Source organism: Austrofundulus limnaeus, unplaced genomic scaffold (assembly GCF_001266775.1).
Source record: "Austrofundulus limnaeus strain Quisiro unplaced genomic scaffold, Austrofundulus_limnaeus-1.0 Scaffold270, whole genome shotgun sequence".
In the NCBI taxonomy this organism is placed as follows: Eukaryota; Metazoa; Chordata; class Actinopteri; order Cyprinodontiformes; family Rivulidae; genus Austrofundulus; species Austrofundulus limnaeus.
In genome coordinates, this window is record NW_013952672.1 from 456,599 (window position 1) to 464,229 (window position 7,631).

The following is a 7,631-nucleotide window of genomic DNA, read 5'->3' on the forward strand; positions in this document are numbered from 1 at the left end:
AACGAGATACGTATCACGTTTTAACGACATACGTATCACGTTTTAACGACATACGTATCACGTTTTAACGACATACGTATCACGTTTTAACGACATACGTATCACGTTTTAACGTGATAGCGCTCGGATTTTTTTTTTCCCTGCCTGATAGCAATACGCTTCCGTAGCTTAGAGTTTTAAAGAAATTAGATGGAAAATCTGAGTCTTTTATAAACAATTTGTAGCCTACAACTTGACATGTATGATAGCATGATTTATTCAGATTAGCTTGAAGAGAGATCTAGAAAAGTGAATGGTTAAATGAGGGCACAGATACAGTGTTGTAAAGCAATTTGGGTGACCTTTTTGGATATAAAAGCACTGTGTATATGCAAGTACAGCCCATTTACATGATGTGTTTTAACACTCAGGTCTTTTATGACATGTCCAGGTCTAAAACCCACATCAATGTCATGGCCACCACAGTGGTGCTTCCACTGGGGAACAGATTTATTTCTGAGGATTTCAGCTTCAAATGGCATTATCCAACTGTAGCTGCAGTGTCTAATTACTGTACCATCAGCAAGTAAAAATCATATTTACTTTGTATCAAATTTATGTTAAAAAAAATATTTCAACCTGGGCCTGGTCCTTCACAGTTACTTTTGTGGCCCTTTGTGAAATTGAGGTGTCTTATCATCTGGTGAATCTTATTTAACATTTGTTAAAGTTAGTTTACTTAATGCTACCACTTTATGCTGTAATGTTAAAGTGTTTAAATTGATGTTTTTAGCGGTATAGCAGGGGATTAATTATGTAAAACTACTATGATACTTCATGGTGAAATGAAACACTGGGGCAGGAAAAACCTACCTGCAAATGTGTGCGTAAATGAAAAACAGATTTTTTGTAAAGAGAAAACAGAGCCATTCAGGTTAGGAAATAAACCCTACATAATCCTATTCAGCAGCTTAGCAACCCAGTATTCAAACAGCATGATTAAACTATAGCTTAGTGTTGCTTGTACCCTTTGGTTTGATAAACTCTTAATTCTCTTGTTGTTAAACACCAAAATAGCTTCAAATTGTCCTTGCTGAGAGCCAACAGGGTCTCACTTCCATCCTTGGAGCCATTTTTCTAGGGAGATATGTGAGAAAAGTATTGTGAGAGATCCCGCTCAGCCTGGCCAGAAGTGCTTTAACCTCTTAGGTCTGGACAACAATATTGTTCCAGCCCATCAAGAACCACCAGAATCTGCAATGACTTTATTCTCCAGGTGATAAGGCTTTGATTGATTGATTGATTGATTGATTGATTGATTGATTGATTAATTGATTGATTGATTGATTGATTGATTGATTGATTGATTAATTGATTGATTGATTGATTGATTGATTGATTGATTGATTGATTGATTGATTGATTGATTGATTTTATTTGGCAATAAAATAGCATGTACAAACACATCTAGTACATTCATTATTAGTACTTGGGTAACACAAGAAAGTGACAAACACTTATTTCCATTGTGGTCCAAAATCTCTCAGCTGAATCTCAACAATTTCAAGACAGGACAGGAAAATGTTGTTTCATTTATTTTATATATAAAGAAATATAAATACAATGTTATTCTTACTTCCATCCATCCCTTATCTTTACCTGCATCTTCTGTTCCAAGTCATGGGTGTCACTGGAACTCATGTTCATCAATTATAGTGTGTGGGGCAGGATGCACACTGGACAGCTCGCAGGTCTATCACAGGACAACTCTTCATTCTTTTGTTTTTTGGAACATTTAGGACAACAATGGATAAAAACAGGTTTTGAAAGAATATTTAGTCAAGTCACTGTACATTAAATAAAATGTGCACAAAAATGACATTTGCACAGTAGGTAGGTAGATCTGTCACCTCTCAGTGAGATGGCTGCTGTATGGCTATAGTGTAAATGAGGATGCTACATCAATATACTTCTAAAATCCAAATGGACAAATTACTTTGATGCCTTGTATACTTTATGAAGCTGTGATTCAACAAACCTTACTTTATTTAGATTTACCAGACACATTAGTAGGGATGCACGATGTATCGGCATTAACATTGATATCAGCCAATATTGGTCATTTTATAGAAAATTGGTATCCGTCCAATAAGTAAAACTGAGCCGATATTAACATCCGATGTCGATTTCCCATTTTTTAACTTTGTGTTTCTGTTTTGGGAGGGTAAATGTTTGGTTGAGTGGGATCTGTTTGATCATAGTGATAGTGATGCTGTGCAGCCAGGAATAACTATAGTAGAGCCATGCCAACGGTCTGGTCATTTTTTAACGGTATTGAAAAAAGACACAAGTGTGTCTGTGATTGTATGTACATAAATAATTTATGTTTGTGTAATATCAGTAAATTTTAGTTATCAGCCATAACAGCAAGAATTATATTAGATGATATTGGCTGAAATTTTCATATCAACACCTTCCTAATTAGGTGTGTTTTGCACAAAGTGTCAGTATTTCAGTTTTGCCAATACATATGTTTTAGCCCACCATCAGGAACTGTTCTATTGGTAGTCTACTGTATTTAATCAGGCAAGTAGAATTTTGAAACAGGAATTAAACTTTCAGGATATTTATTTTGCTTTAGCACCAAAAACCTGGGATATTTTTAACTAATGATGCAAGTAGGCTTACTAAGTAAAACATATGAGTTGAGTGTGATCATAAATGAGGTCAGGTGAAATCAAAGAATCCTTCACCAATTGTAACATTTTCAGGTTATGCAGAGTTGGAGCAGAGGCAGCTTGCAAAACCTCATTCCTACAAGATCTGCTGACTGTCTCTGGAGACCATAGCAGAGGGGTTGTTCTAAACCACCTGGCAACAACCTGAACCATCCAGCTTCTCTTGCCTCCAGCTGCAGGAGCATTTGCATCACATAAAACTCACTCAGCTGCTTTGGAGAGCTAGTTGCTGCAGTAGCTTAAGTCCAAGTCAGGGGTCTGCAGTCTACAGCTCTGAGGCCTCATGAGGCTCATTGGTCCCTCCCGTAGGGGTCTTTAAGCAATGACCAAAACTGACATGATTATGGTTTTTTTATGCACACAACTGAAAATTATAGTTTTCCTGTCAAATTGTTGCAAATATATGAATGTTACAGAGCCTGTCCGGTGGCATGGAATAAAAAAATGTTTGCACGTGGCCACAAAATAATAATGCATGCCCACGCAATGACTAACGCATGCGCACGTTATAATTAATGCGTAGCCACGAGATAATTAATGTGTGCACATGCAATAATTATGTCATGGCCACCACAGCACGTATTTCTAACAGCGGGGTGCGAAAGTTTGGGCAGCCTTGTTAATTTTCCTGATTTACCTTTATAAATCATTGGTTGTGTGGATAAAATATATAAGTAAAATATATCATATAGGGGACAAACAGTGATATTTGAAAAGTAAAATGAAGTTTATATGATTCACAGAAAGTGTGCAATAATTGGTTAAACAAAATTAGGCAGGTGCATAAATATGGGCACTGTTGTCATTTTATTGATTTCCAAACCTTTAGAGCAAATTGTTGAAATTCGAATTTGGTTTGGTAAGTTCAGTGACCCTTGACCTCCATACACAGGTGACTCCAATTATGAGAAAGCTTAAAAGGGGGGCAATTGTAAGTTTTTCTCCTCTTTGCATCTTTTCTGAGGAGTCGCAGCATGGGAGTCTCAAAACAACTTTCAAATGAGCTGAAAACAAAGATTGTTCACCGTCATGGTTTAGGGGAAGGATACAGAAAGCTATCTCAGAGATTTCAGCTTTCAGTCTCCACTGTGAGAAACATTGTGAGAAAATGGAATGGTAAATGGACTGTACTTGTATAGCGCCTTTCTACCCAACCAGGATAATCAAAGTGCTTCACACTACAATCTGTGTCCTCATTTACCCATTCACACAGCACTCTACCAGATCTCCTAGCTAACATGTACAATCAACTATGGAGACTAATCAGTGCCAGTCACATTCATACACTGATGGGACACACATCAGAGGCATTGGGGTGAAATGTCTTGCCCAAGGACACAACAACTGAGACAGCTGGACAGGGGGGATCGAACCGGCAACCTTCCAGTTCCAGGACAACTCCCCTAACCACTCTGCCACAGCCGCCTCACAGGCACAGTTCAAATCAAGGCTCCAAGTGGCAGACCAAGAAAAATCTGGAATAAACAGAAGTGAAGGATGCTGAGAACAGTCAGAGTCAACCCACAGACCAGCACCAAAGACCTACAACATCATCTTGCTGCTGATGGAGTCACTGTGCATCGTTCAACTTTTCAGCATACTTTACACAAGGATATGCTGTCTGTGAGAGCGATACAGAGGAAGCCTTTTCTCTGCCCACATCACAAACAGAGCAGCTTGAGGTAGGCTTTTTTTGTCACTTCAGTAGAAAACGAAACCAAATATTAGTTTATTTAGTTTATTTACTGTATTTCTTCATCAGTGACTTTTTTAAGTGAAGAGAAAATAGAGACAGAGAGAAAAACAGAGAGAGAAGTAATTAGAAAGATAGAAAGATTGAAATAGCGATAAGAAGAATTTTAAATATACACCAACCATCATGAGTCCATCACAACTGAAGATTGAACAAACTGGATCATCATGATGCAACAGAACAATGATCCCAAACATGCTGATTTACAACAGAATGACTGAAAATCAAGAATCAAGGTCTTTCAAAAGTCCAGTCAAAGTCCAAACCTCAACCTGACTGAAATGTTAAGTTTGACTAGAGATCAATGAACTGAAAACACTGAGCGAGACAGTTTTCTTCACAATCAAGCAAAATCCTGAGAAATTCCAACAGAAATTAATTTCAAGTTATTGCTACTAAAGGAGGTTTTACAAACTCATGAATCATGGCGTGGCTTTCTTTTTCCCAGGACTTCAGAGGAAACAAGAAAGAAATTAACCTTTGGAAAGATTGATTCAAATACAAGCTGAAAATAAACACTTGGAAAAGAAATACGTGTTATCTTTATCACAAAACTGCAGCTGCTGCTTCGTGATAGTAATTAAACAATCAGTGTCAGGACATGACAAACACCACCTGCATGGTATAATTACTTAATTCTTCTGATTGACAATGGCAATTTCATTTAGTTTTAGAAAAAATTCTTAAACGCTTTCTGTGTTTCTTTTTTACATGATTCTCTTTCACTTTTTCCTTCTGAGCATGGTAATCAGTGATTGCAAAATATGTCATTTCCCGTGATGAAAGCCTACCTCCTGAGGAATGCCTGCAGTTTGCCTGTTGTCTCAAAGTTTATTCCACTTGTGCTTCCTTTAGAGTCCTCTGGATGTCCCATCGGTAGTTCTGAAGTTCCTCTGGGAAAACCTCTGCATGATCTGTTCCATAAAAACTCTCCTGAAACAAATTACTTAGACAGGCGTGGGCCAGACATGATGTCAACCTTGGCACTGCTGGCATGACAAGTGGTCTGTCAACTGGATGTGGGTCAGGTCAGGAATTGATGGCACTGTTTTTAAGATGGCATGCCACAACTGGCCCAGTTGTGGTTTGATTTATGAGGAGCTGGCCAATATAAGGACCTCCCTTTGCAAAACACATCTGGACAACCATTCTGTGTGGTATCTGGGCCAAGTGTTAATACAGTTAAGTGGGCCAAGAACGTCACCAGACACATTTTGTCAAGTGGTTAAAGAGAAGCCAGCCGACATCTGAATGTTTAACCTTCCCACCTGATCAGTCCCTTTAACAATTATCAGTCTTAGACTCTTGGTGTGGTCTCTCCTGGATACCTGAAAGAAAAATAAGAAGTAAAAAAATTCCTTAAAACCTACCTTTGTCCAAGTTTCATTCTAACCCTTCCACAGATGATGTAAATATCTTCCCGTGCCATCCCAAACAAAGCAGTTAAACTTACCTGAGTTTATTTGTAAGATTTTAGGTACCAGCACCTGGGAACCCTGTTAATAACTGCTCAAATGTGACAAAAGGGTTGTTTGCATTGTAAGGCCTGGCCCAGCGACAGTCGTTCTGGCCTTGTTCAAAGTGTTTATTGTCATATGCACAGATGAAAACGTGGGGGCGACTGTGGTGTATTGGTAGAGCAGCTGGCTTTGGGACCCGCAAGTCACAGGTTCGACTTCCCGCCATGCCCACATGCTGTTGTGCCCTTGGGCAAGAAACTTCACCCGCCTTGCCTACTGATGGTGGTCAGAGAGTCCGGTGGGGCCTGTGTATGGCAGCCTATCGCCTCTGTCAGTGTACCCCAGGGCAGCTGTGGCTACAATGTAGTTTGCCATCATCATCAGTGTGTGAGTGTGAATGGGTGAATGTCTGCAGTGTGAAGCGCTTTGAGTGTCCTGGATGGATCGAAAGGCGCTATATACGTACAGTCCATTTACCATTTACCATGAAAAACGTTATCCTGAGCAATGAAATTCTTACTTTGTCGTCCATTTTTTAATGCTGAGAAACTCCCGAATTAAAAGACGTATCATCACTAAAAGGACACAAACAATGTTGATTAAAAAAGAGACTAAACTAAGGATAATAACATCAGAAGGGTACAATATAATAAAAACAACAAGAAGGGAACTGTGCAATCTGTGTTTAAAGTGTAATGTGCAAATGTGCAACAGGTAACAGTCTGAAATGTGCACTAGTCAGAAGATTGTCACATTCAGCTGTTTAAAAGTCTGATGCACTTGGGAAAAATGAGTTTTTGTATCTGGAGGTTCTGCATGTCACACTTCTGTACCTCCAGCTGGAGGGCAGATGTGTGAATAGTCCATGCTGTGGGTGGGTTGGGTCTTTGATGTTTGATTATCTTACTCTGGTTATGTTTGCTATGAGCAGAAATTCACCTCATTATGGGCAGGGTCATCAAATCAAAATGCATGAATCATATTTTGTTTTATTTACAACACATCCATGGACTACACCAAACTCAAAGGAAAAGTACAGAAGTCTGTCATGAACCATCCAGCAGTATGACGCTAAAGACAAGAGGAAAGCCAAAACAGAATGATAAGCAAATGGTAGCTAATGTTAGCTTGTTGTTGTTTGGTCGCTCGCTACTGTTGTTTTGTTATAGAAATGCTTAAAATTTCTTACATCTGTCCTTCAGTTTCTCAGAACAGCTTGTTAAGCTACTGGATTTCATTAAAAACTTTTTCAAGTATTTTTTTATCCCATGATCAAAGGATCAAAATACCAGTCATTCCAATTACTGAAGACTAGTTCTAATCTATTGACATGTTTCATAACCCTGAAAGGACTAAAGTGGCGAAACCCTTACCAAACATCTGTTAAATGACATTTCCATCAGCCTTAGCTCTACTTCAATACTAATTTTCTAATTGTGTTCACTCTACCAGCATGTAGTTCAAAGCAATGGTTATTTGCAGTGGGGTTGAGTGGTTAGGTTATGAACAATGGAAATGTTACAGTTGTAAATAGCCTTTTGAACCGACTCAATTTCACACTTATTTGGCATATTTTTAACCTCTGTGTTCAAATTTTTCTCTGCAGTGTTTTACAATTTTCTTCATTTACGTTTACAGCTACCCTGCAGGCACACACACACACACACACACACACACACACACACACACACACACACACAC

General features: G+C 38.6%; 1 protein-coding gene across 3 annotated transcripts in view; it reads right to left on the minus strand.

Annotated features, from left to right (window-relative positions):
- Window positions 1–7,631, minus strand: part of ednrba (endothelin receptor Ba) — a 25,397-nt gene that overhangs the window by 3,628 nt on the left and 14,138 nt on the right. For 2 of the 3 annotated variants that reach the window (XR_001311243.1, XR_001311245.1), the window contains exon 2: window positions 1,639–1,755. The gene's annotated coding sequence lies outside the window, so the exon portion shown is untranslated. Of the gene's footprint in view, window positions 1–1,638; window positions 1,756–6,450; window positions 6,506–7,631 lie in introns of all 3 variants that reach the window. The other variant, XR_001311244.1, reaches the window with a different exon arrangement.